This window comes from Heterodontus francisci, chromosome 7, assembly GCF_036365525.1.
Source record: "Heterodontus francisci isolate sHetFra1 chromosome 7, sHetFra1.hap1, whole genome shotgun sequence".
NCBI classification, from domain to species: Eukaryota; Metazoa; Chordata; class Chondrichthyes; order Heterodontiformes; family Heterodontidae; genus Heterodontus; species Heterodontus francisci.
This window is the reverse complement of record NC_090377.1, coordinates 72,472,550-72,490,548: the sequence shown is the minus strand read 5'-3', so window position 1 is coordinate 72,490,548 and position 17,999 is coordinate 72,472,550. Positions and strand designations below refer to the sequence as shown.

Genomic DNA, 17,999 nt, shown 5'->3' with positions numbered 1-17,999 from the left:
CTGTGGTAGAGAATTCCACAGGTTCACCACTCTCTAGGTGAAGAAATCCCTCCTCATCTCAGTCCTAAATGGCTTACCTCTTATCCTTAAATTATGACCCCTGGTTCTGGACTCCCCTGCCATCAGGAACATCCATCCTGCATCTAGTCTGTCCAGTCCTGTTAGAATTTTTTAGATGATCCCTGATGTTAATGGTATCCTGACAAGAACCTTGTTGTGGGAAAAAACTTCAAATCTTTATTACAGGCATTCAGGGGAGAGCCTTCAGCAGACTGAAGTCTCTCAAAAATCATCAATTACAGCAGGGCTATTCATACAGCATCTTATTGGGAAGTGTCCCTTTGTATAATCACATTTGTGTCCCTTTGTATAATCACATTTGTCCCGTACACACAGATAAGCACACCCAGAGCTAGTGATGGAAAGGTACAGAGGGAGAAAAAACAACTTTAATAGTATGAACTCTGGAAACCCTTCACTTCCCACATCAGTCCTTCCTGTTGGCCCCTGGACAGAATGTATCTGATCCAGGTGAGCACAACCTACTAGTAGAATTCTCGGCCACAGGGTCACCCAGGGATCCTGCTGGTCTCCTGTGGGCATCAAATCCTTAATAATTTGGAATTCTCTTACAGCTTTGTTGGTCATCCTAGTGATGTCTGGCTAGGCTCGGAATATGGTGCATCGAATTATATACTATAAGTGTTGTCTTGGTTCAGCTTCTCTGGAGGTGGTTTCGGGAAGGTTGATTCCGGGGTGTATCCCTGGCTGGACATCATTACCATCTGCACAGCGAAAGAAATCATCAATTTTTGGTAACAGCAAATACACAAACTGATGGTCAGGACAAGTACTTAAACAACAGTGGCAGCCATTCTGCTTATTACCCACCAATTGTAATGCATACGGCCAGCCGTGGCACTGGCGCTGGCCGAGTTCCCCAATACCTTACTGGTCCCCTTGGTTACATTCGCCTGCACCCTTCCCTGTGTGATGGCCAACTCCAATCAATATGATCTAAGACTGTAGCCAGAGTCCTTTTGACTGCTTCGCGGGCCACCTTTCCGGGTGCATCATCTATGTTCAGCTTATCATCCCACCAAGGACCAAAGACCATAGTTGTCAGGGTCCTCCTGCCTGGTGAAAGCCTCCCAAGGTGAATGAGTCTACAACTTGGAGACAGAAGGTGTGATAATTTGCACATACCAGCCTCCATAGAGGTAACTCTGCTCATCGGTCAGGAAACATCACTGGGTTGGGGATGCCTGAACTGCCTTGAGAGTTCCCTGTATGGGCCTAATGGTAACCACTAAAATGGAATTGCCATCTACAGGTCTTAAAGTGTTACATGTGCACACTATATAATGTTGTGACTCAGTACAACACTTGCCTGTGGTCACGAGCAAGGTGCCATCAGTGCCTTTTGTCATGTATCCATGTGACCCCACCCTATATAGTTTGACCACTCCAAGAGATTCTGTTCTACATCCCCCGGATATGTACCGTTCTTGGTGCCTTGTGGCACTATCAGCAAAAACCTGGACGTGTATTCTCTACTGCCAATAGTCATAGAAACATAGAAAATAGGAGCAGGAGTAGGCCTTTCAGCCCTTCGAGCCTGCTCTGCCATTCATTATGATCATGGCTGATCATCTAACTCAGTAGCCTGTTCCCGCTTTCGCCCCATACCCTTTGACCCCTTTAGACCCAAGAGCTATATCTAACTCCTTGAAAACATACAATGTTTTGGCCTCAACTGCTTTCTGTGGTAGCGAATTCCACAGGCTCACCACTCTCTGGGTGAAGAAATTTCTCCTCATCTCAGTCCTTTTGGGTTACTAGTAGTTCTTCTCTACCTGGTTCCAAATTAATCAAACTCAGGCCACAAACCTCCCTGTCTGCATGTCTGGGCACGGTGCCAAATCAAATATCCTCAATATCCAATTCTACGTTGCCAATTAAGTCTCGAGCTAGTACACCGCAGGCCCATCCCTTGGACTGTGAATCAGTTGAATTCATTATAGTTTCTCCCAACAGAGTTAACCCTTTCACTAACCCAGTTCCTTGCAAATCTGTGGTTGTGAGTGCATATTCTGTCCCTCGGGCTGCAAATTGCAAGCCTTTAGTGCTTTCCTGTGCCACGCATGAGGCGTAATCAATGATATTCGAAATACCCCATGAATTTAGAGCCGAATTAGCACTGCCGAATAGGCCACCTACATCCCCAAGTATACTCCGCTTCTTCCCCCCACCCCCGCCCCCCCCCCCCCATCATGGATTCTTTGTTCCAGGGGCTATCCGATTCTTATAGTCACTGCCGCAATTTGCGCTCTGCCCAGACAATTGACTCAGGATGGTTACTCCAGTTGGCCTTCAATGCGGGGATTACACTACTTAGATTATAGGTCACTTCTAATGTGAGCATAGTAACATCATGTAATAATATTTTTGGGTTTCCTATCCTCATCATGCCTTTGTCTGGAGGTGACACAGTGACTGAATATTGCGTCGGCTTCCAATAACCACATGTCATTAGATTAAAACATGTTACATCAATACATCCTAACCGGTTAAAAACATCAGTACACAATTCTTGACAATATTGTCCCTCAGATCCCGGCTCCCAGATGAACAGGGGCAAATTGGTCCATCCTGAGGAGATTTTTATGCTTCCTCTGGCACCCTTATTCTTTGTACACACCCTCTTCCTGTTACTCAGAGTCAAGGTTCATTCTCATGAACAGGCAAATTCCCATATACTCTCATAACAGTGAGGTCTCCCTTCATATCATTGCTAGCCTTTAGGTGCAGGTATGATCCCAAATCCTTCTCAAGAGCCTGCATGTAGTCGTCCCCTTGCGAGGTGGATTTTTTACAGCGATCTAGCAGGTCCTGTGAGCATCCCGGGTTAGTTAATCTGTTTTGGCATGATCCAGGAGTCATTTATTTTCAGTACCTTGGTTTTGTCAGATTCTATCAACATGTCACTTATCCATGCATGACCGTCCTGGTACTTTTCCATTCTCCCTTTCCCCTTTTGTGAGCTGCACGTACTGCTCGGGATGTACACAAGTGACGCTGTTAATGTGCATAGTGGGCGCCTCCCATGCTGATGTGGTTGCCAGCAGGGTGATCGTTGACACTGTCATCCACCAGGCTGCCATTGTGGTTTACCTGAAACAAGATAATTAAGAGATCTGCTGCTGGCCCTCCTATTGATAGAAACAGAATGTGAGTCATGTAACTTAACCTGAGACCAGTGTTTCCATCTACTTCCCCCGGCATATGCAAACATACACAGGTGTCGCTGGTCATCAGGACCATGTAGGGTCCCATCCAGCGGGTCGCCAGTCCTGGTTTAGATGGCACTACTTTTACCATTACTCTGTTACCTACCTCTGGGAGCTCAGGCAGCTTAATGCTTGGGTGCCTGTCTATCCCTGTCAGTGGTTTCTTGCTGTTGCTTCACATCTGCTTTCATTCCTCAGAACTGCTTGCACAGTTCCATCACATAGCTTGTAATTCTGTCCTTCAGTGGTCTTGATTCGTTATTCCTAGCTATGACCAGTTCCAGGGTACCGATCCTTCCGGCATGACAGAGGTGGAGGTAAGAGAGGAGGGGGAGTTGCACTATTGATTAGGGAGGACATCACGGCAGTACTTAGAGAGGATATCCTGGGGGGAATGTCCAGTGAGACCATATGGGTAGAACTTAGAAATAAGAAAGGGGTGATCACTTTGATGGGATTATACTATAGGCCCCCCCAATAGTCAGAGGGAAGTGGAGGAGCATATATGTAGGGAAATCAGAGATAGGTGTAGGAATTATAGGGTTGTAATAGTAGGTGATTTTAACTTCCCTAATATTGACTGGGACTGCCTTTGTGCTAAGGGATCAGATGGGGAAGAATTTGTTAAGCGTGTCCAGGATAGTTTTCTGAAGCAGTATGTGGATGGCCCTACTAGAGAAGGGGCTACACTCGACCTCCTCTTAGCAAATGAGGATGGGCAGGTGGTTGATGTGTCAGTGGGGGAGCACTTTGGGACCAGTGACCATAACTCTTTTAGCTTCAAGATAGTTATGAAAAAGGATAGGACTGGTCCTCAGGTTGAAGTCCTAAATTGGGGAAAGGCTAATTTCGATGGCATCTGACAGGAACTCTCAAAAGTTGAATGGGAAAGGCTGTTTACAGGTAAAGGGACGTCTGGCAAGTGGGAGGCTTTTAAAAGTGAGATAGGAAGAGTTCAGGGCCAGAATGTTCCTGTTAGATGGAAGGGCAAGGCTGGCAAGTTTAGGGAACCTTGGTTGACGAGGGATATTGAAGGTCTGGTTAGGACAAAGAAGGAGGCATATGTCAGGAATAGGCAACTGGGATCAAGCGAGTCCCTCGAGGAGTATAGGGGATGTAGGACTACACTTAAGAAGGAAATTAGGAGGGCGAAAAGGGGCCATGAGATTTCCCTGGCAGATAAGGTAAAGGAGAATCCTAAAAGATTCTATAAGTATATTAAGAGTAAAAGGGTAGCTAGGGAGAGAGTAGGTCCCCTTAAGGATCAGTGTGGCAATCTATGTGTGGAGCCACAGGAAATGGGCGAGGTCTTAAATGAATATTTCTCGTCTGTATTTACTGTGGAAAAGGTCATGGAAGCTAGTGAGTTCAAGGGAGGGAACACCAATATCCTGGAGCATATCAACATTACAAAGGAGGAGGTGTTGGAGGTTTTGAAGCGCATTAAGGTGGATAAATCCCCAGGGCCTGACCAGGTGTATCCGAGGATCCTATGGGAAGCAAGGGAGGAGGTTGCTGCGGCTCTGGAAGAGATTTTTGTATCATCGTTAGCCACGGGTGAGGTACTGGAAGACTGGAGGATAGCTAATGTTGTGCCTTTATTTAAGAAGGGCAGCAGGGATAAGCCAGGGAACTACAGGCCGGTGAGCCTTACATCAGTGGTGGGAAAGTTATTGGAAGGGATTCTGAGAGACAGGATTTATATGCATCTGGAAAGGCATGGTCTGATTAGGGATAGTCAGCATGGCTTTGTGCATGGAAAATCATGTCTCACGAAATTGATTGAGTTTTTCGAGGAGGTAACCAAGAGGATTGACGAGGGCACGGCGATGGACGTTGTCTACATGAACTTTAGTAAGGCCTTTGACAAGGTCCCGCATGGTCGGCTGGTCCAGCAGGTTCGAACATATGGGAACCAGGGTGAGCTAGCAAATTGGATACAAAATTGGCTTGGTGATAGGAGGCAGAGGGTGGTAGTGGAGGGTTGTTTTTCAGATTGGAGCCGGTGACCAGTGGTGTGCCACAGGGATCGGTGCTGGGTCCTCTGTTGTTTGTCATATATATTAATTACTTGGATGTGAATGTAGGGGGCATGATTAGTAAGTTTGCAGATGACACCAAAATTGGTGGTATAGTGGACAGTGAAGAAGGTTGTTTAAGGTTACAACAGGACATAGATCAACTGGGAAAGTGGGCAAGGGAGTGGCAAATGGAATTTAATGCAAACAAGTGTGAAGTGATGCATTTTGGGAAGTTAAACCAGGGCAGGACATATACAGTGAATGGCAGGGCCCTGGGGAGTGTTGTTGAGCAGAGAGACCTTGGGGTGCAAGTACATAGTTCCCTGAAAGTGGCAACACAGGTAGACAGGGTGGTGAAGAAGGTATATGGCATGCTTGCCTTAATTGGCCGAGGCATTGAATACAAGAGTTGGGACGTCATGTTACAGTTGTACATGACGTTGGTTAGGCCGCATTTGGAGTACTGTGTGCAGTTCTGGTCGCCACACTACAGGAAAGGTTTGATTAAGCTAGAGAGGGTGCAGAAAAGATTTACAAGGATGTTGCCTGGTTTGGAGGGCTCGAGTTATAAAGAGAGATTGGATAGGCTGGGTCTGTTTTCCCTGGAGCGAAGGAGGCTGAGAGGGGACATGATAGAGGTATATAAAATTATGCAAGGCATAGATAGGGTGGATATCCAGAGCCTGTTTCCCATGGTAGGGGTGACTAAAACTAAAGGGCATAGATTTAAGGTGAGAGGGAGGAGGTTTAAAGGGGATCAAGGGGGTAAATTTTTCACACAAAGAATAGTGGGTATCTGGAATGAGGAGGTGGTGGAGGCAGGAACAGTAGCAACATTTAAGAGGCATCTGGACAGGTACTGGAATGAGCAAGGCATAGAGGTATATGGAATTAATGCAGGCAGGTGGGATTAGTATAGATAGGCATTATGGTCGGCATGGACGCGGTGGGCCGAAGGACCTGTTTCTATGCTGTATGACTCTATGACTTCCTCAGGGAGCCTCATAGCCATTCCATTCATGAGCTCATAAAGGGTAAGTCTTATTGTTCGGTTAGGAGTGGCCTGTAGCTTCATCAGTACTGCTGGGAGTGCATCTACCTAATTTTTCCTTGTGTTTGCAATTGCTTTTGAAATAGCAGTTTTTAAAGTTTGTGTCATACGGTCCACCATCCCTGAGCTCTGGGGATGGAAGGGTATGTGAAATCTTTGGCTGACTCCCAGTAGTCTTGCCTGTAAAATAGGTTCCTTGGTCAGTGTCTACCTGCAGGGGAACTCCCCACCGTGGTATCACTTCTGCCAGTATCCAAGCAGCCGTGTCTGCAGTGCAATTTTAGTCATAGAGTCATAGAGATATACAGCACAGAAACAGGCCATTCGGCCCATCATGTCCGTGCCGGCCATCAAGCACCTATCTATTCTAATCCCATTTTCCAGCACTTGGTCTGTAGTCTTGTATGCCATGGCGTTTCAAGTGCTCATCTAAATCCTTCTTAAATGTTGTGCGGGTTCCTGCCTCTGCCACCCCTTCAGGCAGTGTGTTCCAGATTCCAACCACCCTCTGGGTGAAAAAGATTTTGCTCAAATCCCCTCTGAACCTCCTGCCCCTTACCTTAAATCTATGCCCCCTGGTTATTGACACCTCCGCTAAGGGAAAAAGTTTCTTCCTACCCACCCTGCCTGTGCCCCTCATAATTTTGTATACCTTAATCAGGTCCCCGCTCTGTCTTCTCTGCTTTAAGGAAAACAACCCTAGCCTATCCAGTCTCTCTTCATAACTGAAATGCTCCAGCCCAGGCAACATCCTGGTGAATCTCCTCTGCACCCTCTCCAGTGCAATTACATCTTTCCTATAGTGTGGTGCCCAGAGCTGTACACAGTACTCCAGCTGTGGCCTAACTAGCGTTTTATACAGCTCCATCATAACCTCCCTGCTCTTACATGCCATGCCTCGGCTAATAAAGGAATGTATCCCATTTGCCTTCCTAACCACCTTATCTACCTGCGCTGCTGCCTTCAGTGATCTACAGACAAGTACACCAAGGTCCCTTTGACCTTTTGTACTTCCTCGGATCCTACCACCCATTGTATATCCCTTGCCTTGTTAGTTCTCCCAAAATGCATCACCTCACACTTCTTAGGATTAAATTCCATTTGCCACAGCTCTGTCCATCTTACCAGCCCATCTATATTGTCCTGTAATCTAAGGCTTTCCTCCTCACTATTTACAACACCACCAGTTTTTGTGTCATCTGCGAACTTACTGATCATACCTCCTATATTCACGTCTAAATCTTTAATGTACACTACAAACAGCAAGGGTCCCAGCACCGATCCCTGCAGTACCCACTGGTCACAGGCTTCCAATCGCAAAAACAACCCTCGACCATCACCCTCTGCCTCCTGCCACTAAGCCAATTTTGGATCCAATTTGCCAAATTGCCCTGGATCCCATGGGCTCTTACCTTCTTAACCAATCTCCCATGCAGGATCTTATCAAAAGCCTTACTGAAGTCCATGTAGACTACATCAACTGCTTTACCCTCATCTACACACCTAGTCACCTCCTTGAAAAATTCAGTCAAGTTTGTTAGACACGATCTCCCCCTGACAAAGCCATGCTGACTATCCTTGATTAATCCCTGCCTCTCCAAGTGGAGATTAATCCTGTCCCTCAGAATTTTTTCCAATAGTTTCCCTACCACTGATGTTAGACTCACTGGCCTGTAATTACCTGGTTCATCCCTGCTACCCTTCTTGAATAATGGTACCACATTCACTGTCCTCCAGTCCTCTGGCACCTCTCCTGTGGCCAGAGAGGATTTGAAAATTTGTGTCAGAGCCCTTGCTATCTCCTCCCTTGCCTCACAATTTTGTGTCGGAAACGCTTCCAGCCACCTAGTTAAATGATCTATTATTACCGTATGTTTTCCCTCTGCTCTTAGGCAGGGATCCTGTAAAATAAATTTGCAGACTTTCCCAAGCCCCTCTAGGTCTGGGCTGATTTCCCATGTGCGCGTTTAGGTCTCTCCCCGGGTTATACTGTGCATAGATTAAACATCTCTGACAGCGTTTAGCTATGTTTCGGCCCATGCCCAGCCACCACTAGCATCTACCAAGCGAGTGTAGCATTTCATGTTTTCCTTGGTGCATATCTCCAAGTTAAATTCTCAGCAAATTTTAACTAACGCACACAGGTGCTACCACGCGATCTGTCCCGCCTAAATTTCACACTCCATCAGCATCCTCTTTTGCTTCCTTTGTTTCCACTCTTCCTTTTCTTCCACTGAGATATATTTGTCTAATTTTACAATATTCACTTCTTCAAGTTCCATGGCGCAGGACCCCACCGGGGCCAAATTTGGGGACAGCAGTTCTGCAGCTGTCTTTGCTGCTGTGTCTGCATTGGTGTTTCCCTTCTGCACCCTAGTCCTCTGCTTTCTGGCGCGCTGTTACTTTGACCGCTGCTGTTTCAGTGGGAAGCCCAGAGGCTTCTACTAACACCTTCACTGTGTGTTCATGTTTAATACTGTTCCCTCCTGATGTCACAAAGCCCCTTCGGGCCCATGATGCCAAATCGTCATGCACAACTCTGAATGCATACTGACTGTCTGTGTAGCTAGTTACTCGCTTCCCTTTGCAGGATCACAGCGCCTCAATGAGGGCCACCAGTTCTGCTACCTGATCTCAGGCACCTCCCAGCAGAGTTCCCTGCCGGACCATTTGGCCACCCTTTTATACCACCGCCCATCCAGTGTGCAGTACCCATCTAGGAATTTCCGTGAGCCATCGACAAACAACATTTCATTGTCTCCCTCTAATAGAGTGGCTTTTATTCCACAGCTTTCAACTGCCAGCTCACATCTGTGCTCTTCCCCTTTAGTCAACATGCTGCTTGCGGGTTTTATTCTGCTATCTCTGATTATCTGTACAGACGTCTTTTGGGAATAACACTGCCTCCCATGCCGCCCTGTGGCTATCTGATACTGTTCTTAACTTTCCCATGTTGAACAACTCCACTAAGATATGTGGTGTGTGGAGAATTAGCTGTCTCGTCATGACTACCGGTTCGCTCACCCGAACTGCCCACACAATGCAATCCACGCTGCTACACAACGGGGGAGTCCTTCTGCCACAGGAAACTGGTGTGTCAAGTAATAAGCCACCAAACGTTGCTGGTCTCTGTGCACCTGGGTCGCCACTGCACTATAAAATCCTCCCTCGTTGTTACAGTACAAGTGGAAAGGCTTCATCGTATCTCGGAGTCCCAGGGCAGGAGCTGAGGTCAAAGCCAGCTTAACAGCTGTATATGCCCCCACCTGCTCTGATCCCCATTCCACTGGTTCCAGGAGACTCTTTCCACCTTTAGTTAGGCTCTGAATTGGAGCTGTGATCACAGCAAAGTTTGGTATAAAATTCCTGCAGTAGTTAAACAACCCCATTATTTTCCGAACTCCTCGTACATTGACCAGTTGTGGCATCTCACTGATCACCTGCCATTGTTTATCAGACATTGCCTTGTGCCCCTGGGTGATTGTGTGCCCCAGGTAGTGCATAGTTTTCTGTCCAATTTGTGCTTCTTTCAGGCTAATCTTAAATCCTCGTTTTTGGAGGTCCTGCAAGGTGCACACCAGAGCTCTGCAGTGTCCCCCTTTAGCTGTGGATGCAATTGGTGAATCACATCCACAATTAAAGGGAGACACTACGGTGCATTGCTGTGCACCTTGCGGACCCTCCAAAAATGAGGATTTAAGGTTAGTCTGATGAAAGGTCACAGACCTGAAACGTTAACTCTGCTTCTCTCTGCACAGATGCTGCCTGGCCTGTTAAGTATTTCAGCACTTTCTGGTTTTATTTCAGATTTACAGCACCTGCAGTATTTTGCTTTTATTATACTGTTGTAAATCTAGTTTCTCTGACTATACCCTCAGCTAATAAGTCCTGTACTATTTCATGAACTGCTGGTTCAGCTTCTGCTTTGATAGTGTATTGCTTTATGTGGTCTGTAGGTCATGCCTTCGACTATAATAGGTGTCATGTCAACCTTCCCACAGTCTTGCTTGTGTGTTGCCCATACCTTAGGGAATTGTGAGCAAACAAATCTGTACTTCACTCAGCTGTCCAGTCTCACATTGTGGATGTGGCTGATGCTACCCAAGCAGTGTGCTGTGCTAACCCTTTTGACCCTGGCTGCGTTTTACCACACCCCGGCCTGAGCGCCAGATAACTTCTCCCCTTTGTGTACATTCAGGGATCTACTGAGCCACCTAATGCACTGTTGGTGTTGCGCCTCCCTGCTGCCAGGGTGCCTGCCCCCCCCAACCCCCGACCTCCTCCTTTCAAATAGCACTGCTGTTTCATGTGCCTTAACTTTCCACATTTCTTGCATTCCACTGTAGACAGGCCTTCCTCTGCTCTGCTCTGCCGTTTGGACTGCGGCAGTCTCGGGCCATACCCTTTGTCCTGCCTACTGCAGCTACTACAGTGGCTGCCTTCTTGGTGGGTTTCTTTCCTCGCTTCCCATCCACCTCACTTACCCAACTCACTTGCCCAACTCACTACCGGAATACCCATTCCCAAAATGTCTTGGTGGGTCCCACTGAGACCCTCCTTCAACATTTTCAAAAATACAGCATTGTCCCTATCTGTATTGGGAAGCCCTGAGAACTTCTCATATACCTTATACTTTCATTCCGCATACTTGATTGCAGCTTCTCCCTCTTTCTGGGTGACGCCCATTATGGCTCCCCAGTTACTCTGTCCTCCCCTTAGTTGACCTGAAACAGTTATCTTAAGGGTTTGGTACGTTTTATCTTTGGTTTGTCCAGCAGTTTGTGTCGATGTGCTGTCTTGTACATTGGCTGGACACCTCTCCCACACATCGTGGAGGCATTTTGCTTTTACCAATATGTGTATATCTTCAGGTGCATTTGCTGAAAATTTATCATTTCTTCTAATTAGCTCCAAAACTCAGTATTTCCATATGCCACCTTCAACGGTGGCAACTCATTTAAGATTAACTGTTTTTCCCTTGGGGTGAATGGCTTATGGACAGAGGTGGTCAGGGTTATCGTCTGTCCTTGGTTTTGTAGGTCTGGCGCCTGTCTGGTTCTGGTTTCGATCAGAGCAGCCTTGGCTGACCTCCGGCGCCCACCCTTTTTCACAGGGGCGGCTGTGCCCTTGGATCATTCTTCTGAATTCTCGGACGAGTTCCAACCCTCAGCCTCGGAGCGGTACCCTGATGGGCCATTACCATGACTTTGGCGCCCCCACTCCCATGCTTCCCACTCTAACTCATCCTCATTTTCATCACTGCTGACTTTCTTCGATTCTCTACCTCTCCTCATGACTACTGCGCATCATACACCTGCTTTCTTGGCCTTAATTAATTTCTCCTCCAAGTCCCACTTAACTTTTTTGAGCCCCACTGTCAATTTGCACAATTTCATGTGTGCAATTCTCTTTCTGCTTTGTCCTTCGTCTGTTTCCTCCACCAATCCTTTTGTTGGTCTGGGATCCACTCGGGGTTCCAACCATCTCTTTCTATCTTTTCCCTTATCTTTTCATATTTCCCTAGCAGATATTCAGTGATGGGCCCATGGGGGCCTGTCTCCTTTTCTGCCATGCTTTCGGGTTACATTCTGTAGCACAACTGGCTCTTGGCCCTTCAGCGCTTGCAACCCGTCTCACTATTCTGGGATCTTACCCCTGTGCACAAGGCTGTTCACATCAGGGGACACCCATTAAGTGTTCCCACCATGTCCAGTCCATCGGTCGGGGTGCCTAAACTTCAGTCACGAGGCTCTTCACCTTAGAGGGGTACTGGCTAAATCTCCTCCCCACAGCCTGTCCTTCAGCTGATGGTAATACTATGTACAACATTGTCCTCTTACCCTTTTTCCTATTACGGTCACTCTGACTCCATCTGAATGTTCGTGATCCCTGAGGCTCCGAGGAGGACCCAGTGGTCAATCAGACCTAACTGATGGTGGGGTGGTATAAATAAAGTGTAGTCACCCTCCAATGTCTGTTGTCCGCAGGAACTCTCCTTTGGTCGGAACTGTCAGCAGATCCTGCCGACTACGCCAAGTTGTTGTGGGAAAAAAAATAATTCGGAGTTATGAGTGAGCTGAAAGCAGAAAATCTTTATTACAAACATGCTTTCAGTAAACGCAAGTCTCTCAAAAATCGTCAGTTACAGCAGGGCTATTTATACAGCAGCTTATCAGGAAGTGTTCCTTTGTATAATAATATTTGTCCCGTACACACAGATAAGCACACCCAGAGCTTGGGGATCAGAGTGATGAGCTGTGGCAGCCTGGACTGGTGAAGGTTGAAGGAATCATGGCAGCTGCCAGGCAAGTGAGTGCAAAAATGGAAGAAGCTCTTATGGTCACAGACCAACTGTACGTTGAGGGAGTGGAAGCTCCTTTTGTTGATGAATCTGACTGGCTGGTCACTGAGTGTTTTGATGGAGACGAAACTCACTGCCCTCTGTGCATGCGAGGCCATGTCTTTCTGCAATTGAATGTACTGTCCAGCTCTTGCAAATAGAGCATCAGTGACCTGCGAGATGCAGTGGTGTGCAGCTGTTTGCGAGATGCACCAAGGTTCGCAGATGATCCTTAGAAGGAGCCAGAAGTGAAGAAGTTCAAGGTCACAGTGACTTTGATGATTACTGGCAGGGCATGGCAAGCAGTGTTGCGAGGTATGAGGTCTTCGGCAACGAGGGCACCAATCTCTGTGACTATCTCCCCGGAGAGTCGCTGTCTCCTTCGGTACTGGTTCTTCAACATCTCAGCACAGTGGCGCAAGGGGCGGCACAGTGGCGCAGTGGTTAGCACCGCAGCCTCACAGCTCCAGCGACCCGGGTTCAATTCTGGGTACTGCCTGTGTGGAGTTTGCAAGTTCTCCCTGTGTCTGCGTGGGTTTCCTCCGGGTGCTCCGGTTTCCTCTCACATGCCAAAGACTTGCAGGTTGATAGGTAAATTGGCCATTAGCAATTGCTCCTAGTATAGGTTGATGGTAGGGAAATATAGGGACAGGTGGGGATGTGGTAGGAATATGGAATTAGTGTAGGATTAGTATAAATGGGTGGTTGATGGTCGGCACAGACTTGGTGGGCCGAAGGGCCTGTTTCAGTGCTGTATCTCTAAACTAAACTAAACTAAACTATCTCAAGGTGGCTCCATCTTTGATAGTAAATACTATGCTGAGGGTATGGCCTCCATGTCCTTCCTGCCCCTCGTCCCTCTCCTCTGCCCTCCTGATGCCTGGGGCTCTGCCGTTCCTGCGCAGGGTGTTGCTCCTCATTACTACTGGACCCAAAATCTGAGAGTCGTGCCCCCAATGCCAGTTGCTGCCTTCCTTGTGCTCAGGTGGGACCCCAGTTATGTTTGGCAGCCTTGCCCCCTCCTCTTGTGCCCCTGTGATGCCAGGAGGGTGATGATCCCCTGTACTGCCCAAGCGCTTACTGCCCACTCTCCCCACAACCTGCACTAACATATAGCACCTGTTTCCCAATGGCTGAGTCCCCGCCTGCACCATTCAGTCTTTCATGGGCCTAGCTAATTCCCTGGGGCAGCCATTACTGGCTCCCTACTGTGTCCGTCCCCACTCCCCTGGTCTGCCCCGGACAGCATGTGCAGCCAGTACACCCCTGTCAAAATCAGAACATGCCCCTTAACGAGTTCCCAATGATCCCTTTAACAATGTTAATTGGGGTTCTTAATGCATTGGGTGGGATCTCGGGGCCCTGGTGAACGGGGCCGGCGGTGGTATTTTCGTTCCCCGCCCGTCACCGTTCCTGCCCCCGGCGGGACCAGAAAATTCAGCCCCAAAAGGTATTGTCAGTTTCAGTGGAGTAATGACGGTGATGCTGATTGTTTTGCCAGCCATCATTACTATCTAGGTCATTATCAATCTGCTCCGTGGAGCAGCAGCTTCAGTTCTTGGCTGTTGAAATCAACACTAAATTCTTAAACAGTTGAATTTGATGCTAGTATTTTGTCTTACACCAAAAATCAGCAAACAGGATGAGAAATGAGTATATAAAATTAGCTCAGTTCACTACTGAACTCTGAGCTTTATTTAACCACAACTACAACAGTTCACAGTATCTGGATACAATTCAGTACAACCTTGAAACATCTGGCTTTCAATGCAGGTAGTCTTCACAATGCTAACCCTAATCACTCTCAAAGACTAATAAAATCTCATCCTCAGTCTAGGTGTACTCCAGATGGTCATTTTGTTTGGCTTATCCTTTGTTCTTCATCATACGCTCATTCTAACTACTTTTTGGGTTTGTTACTCATACTTTCTGCTTTTGAGACAGTTTTGTGGAGGATCAGCAAGGTAAGTCTCACTTATACAAGGAAAAACAGTCCAGTTAAATAATACTGTATGTGCATGCAGTGTAGAGAATTGTTATGTTTAAAAAACAGTTATCAGTTAAAGGAGAATTGGATTGTCTTTGGAGATAATTGGGTCAATGGTAGTAACTAAAAATGCTACACTGGTGAGGAATAGAAGTTCACTTAGTATATAGGACAAATGACTTGTTTCAAGTTATTTGAAGAGGAGGATGGAGGGAAATATGGAACTATTTATGAGACTTGAAATGCATAACAGATTTAAAGCCTTAGAGGATATAAAGGTAAAGGAAACTGCTGGAATATGAAGTTGTAGTGGTGGTAACCAAGACTGAAGCTGAAAAAAGCAATCGTGAGTATTCATGACAAATCATTGCTGGGATTTCTGAAGGAAGATTTCCTCTGTGCATTATATGTAACAAAAACACAAATTCGGTTATAAAAAGCAGGCTTATGGTTTTGTTACATGTAGAACTCACAAAAATCTTCCCTTGCATATTACATAGGTAGATAAAACATATATTGAAAATGAGACAGTGTGAATGGATCTTAAAAAAGGAAAGGATTTTGAGCCGAAGCTTGCTTAAATAGAGGAGCTGACTATAAGGCCTTCTAACCCAAAAATGGAGCTCAGCAGGATTGGAACTGTAGCCCCAGGGCTTACTGCCACTCTCACCTGGTGGTTCTTGGGATTGGTGATGGCATGAGTGGCAGTCAAGAAAATTGGGTATATTTTCAGGGTCCACCTCAACACCATTATTTACATGAACGGCATGGTGAAGGGATAGCTGGAGTGGGGGGAAGAAAAATTTAGCAGATGGGCCTTAGTTTAACGTCTCACCAGAAGAAAACAATACTGTAACAATGCCACACTGCTTCAGTACTACACAGAAGTGCGAGCCTAGATTATGTGCTCAAGTCCTGGAGTGAGCCTTGAACAAAGGGATGGTTATGAACAGCTAAAGAAGTCAGAGAATGTTCTGTGGTTTATACTGTGTATGCTAACAGTGAGATCTCTGACGTCCTCCATGAGGAATTGCTGAACAGGATCAGCCTCGGGTTGTTGTTCCAGCTATGTCATGCATTAGTTTGAAATGTTAGTCACCTCAGCATGGCTAAACCAATCCTGGTTGGTAATGCTTCATCCTCTGCTTTAACTGTTTATGTTCCTTTAGAATAGTCTGAAGGATTTCATCATCCATATCATAAAACAGCCATTCTCGCAGCCTCTAGTTTGTGGACTCTCCACCCTGCAGTTCTTGTGCCCCATGTAGCCAATTGTGGCTGGAGTACTGTTAATTTAGTGTCCATCTGTCATTTGGCTGAGCTTCTTCTAATGTTTACTGATCATTATCGTCTCTTAATTTCACCAGGCACTATCAATCATATAAACTACATCCTTCAAGATAATTTCTTTCATGGTCACCATTAGATTGCTTTCATTGTTCTCCAGAACTGATCCCAGCAATCTGGGGAGGGAAATTTGTTTCAAGGTTTCAAAGGCATCCTTGGTTCTTTGGCTAGATGAGTGGATTTGAGTGGTTCTACTGCTTGATGTCTTCACTCTCTGGATAGAACTCGATGTAGGACATTTTTCAAATCTTTATAAGCTGTCTAGAGGATTGTGAATTTTGTACATGTCCTCTGGTTTAATGATTCCCAAAATGGGATCCGCGGAGCCCCGGGGGATCTGTAGAAACTTTGCATGTTTTTGTGAAATAATCAATGTTGCTGGGCCTTTGCTGAACATATTTTATAACAGTGGCAGAGAGACATTTGACAATAACAATAATGTACCATGCCACAATTATTTAAAATCTGACTAACTGTACAATGATTTATAATGGTTAGTGCGGAGGAAGCCTCTGCACCTTGAGAACTGGACAATTTGCAATTACTTCCGGTGTGTCGCCATGTTTGCAATAATAGTAAGCGAATGAGCGGCAGCCAGAGGCAGGCTTGGTGCAAGCTGGGAGTTTTTTTTTTAATTCGTTCCTGAGATGTGGGTGTCGCTGGCTAGGCCAGCATTTATTGCTCATCCTTAATTGCCCTTGAGAAGGTGGTGGTGAGTTGCCTTCTTAACCTGCTGCAGTCCATTTGTGGTAGGTACACCAACAGTGTAGTTAGGGAGTTCCGGTATTTTGACCCAGGGACAGTGAAGGAATGGCAATATAGTTCCAAGTCAGGATGGTGTGTGCCTTGGAGGGGAACTTGCAGGTGGTGGTGTTCCCATGCATCTGTTGCCCTTGTCTGTCTAGATGGTAGAGGTCGTGGGTTTGGAAGGTGCTGTCTAAGGAGCCTTGGTGCGTTGCCGCTGTGCATCTTGTAGATGGTACACACTGCTGCCACTGTCTGTCGGTTTGTGGATGGGGTGCCAATCAAGAGGGCTGTTTTGTCCTGGATGGTGTCGAGCCGCCTAAGTGTTGTTGGAGCTGCACCCATCCAAGCAAGTGGAGAGTATTCCATCACACTCCTGACTTGTGCCTTGTAGATGGTGGACAGGCTTTGGGGAGTTAGGAGGTGAGTTACTCGCCGCAGGATTCCTAGCCTCTGACCTGCTCTTGTAGCCACGGTATTTATATGGCTATTCCAGTTCAGTTTCTGGTCAATGGTAACCCCCAGGATGTTGATAGTGTGGGAGCAGAGTGTGGCCACCACATGTGCAGCGCAGAATGGGCTAGCAGTCTCACCTAGGAGGGGTGCCAAAAAGTTGATTGCTGGTATGTGCGAGGTGTCTCTATCTTCTGTTATTCTCCAGTTTTGAGGGAAGATGGGGGATTGTAAAATTATAGACCTTCTGGTTAAAAAAGCATATTTTAGACCATAATAGTGCAGAATTTACTGTTGCTGATATTTGAATTACAATCAACAAATTCTAAAAGAAACTCCTTACATGCAGCATTTTCATGTTACGAGTATTGTATGGTATTATAATTTTGCTGGGGGGGGGGGGTGGTCTGTGATTATTAATCCATTTGAAAAGGGGTCCTACAACCAAAAACCTTGAGAACCACTGCTGTAGTCCTATGCTAGTCATCCAAGACATGCTTCCACCTTACCTTTCCCTTTCATATTTTGAAGATCTTAACATGTCTCTTCTCAGTTGTCGCTCAGCTATAAACTGTTTTGCATTCCTGCTGAATTTGTATTTTACCCCCTAAGTCTTAAAATTAATGAGAAAAAAAATCAATATTTTCCAGGGGACCTTTTCTCTCATATCCTCATAAATGTACCTCCAGTTGGTGCAGAGATAGTCGTTGACAGCATTTGCAAGTATTCTGTACAATTCTGGGATTGCTGCCTATAGTCCTGACTG

The 17,999-nt window shown here is 46.4% G+C and overlaps 1 long non-coding RNA gene across 5 annotated transcripts in view; it reads left to right on the top strand.

Moving 5' to 3' along the window:
* Positions 1 to 17,999, top strand: part of LOC137372057 (uncharacterized) — an 89,922-nt gene that overhangs the window by 10,899 nt on the left and 61,024 nt on the right. For 2 of the 5 annotated variants that reach the window (XR_010975345.1, XR_010975346.1), the window contains exon 3: positions 12,581 to 12,671. The exons of the other annotated variants lie outside the window; for them this stretch is intronic. This is a non-coding gene — a long non-coding RNA (uncharacterized lncRNA). The remainder of the gene's footprint in view (positions 1 to 12,580; positions 12,672 to 17,999) is intronic. 5 annotated transcript variants of the gene reach the window in all.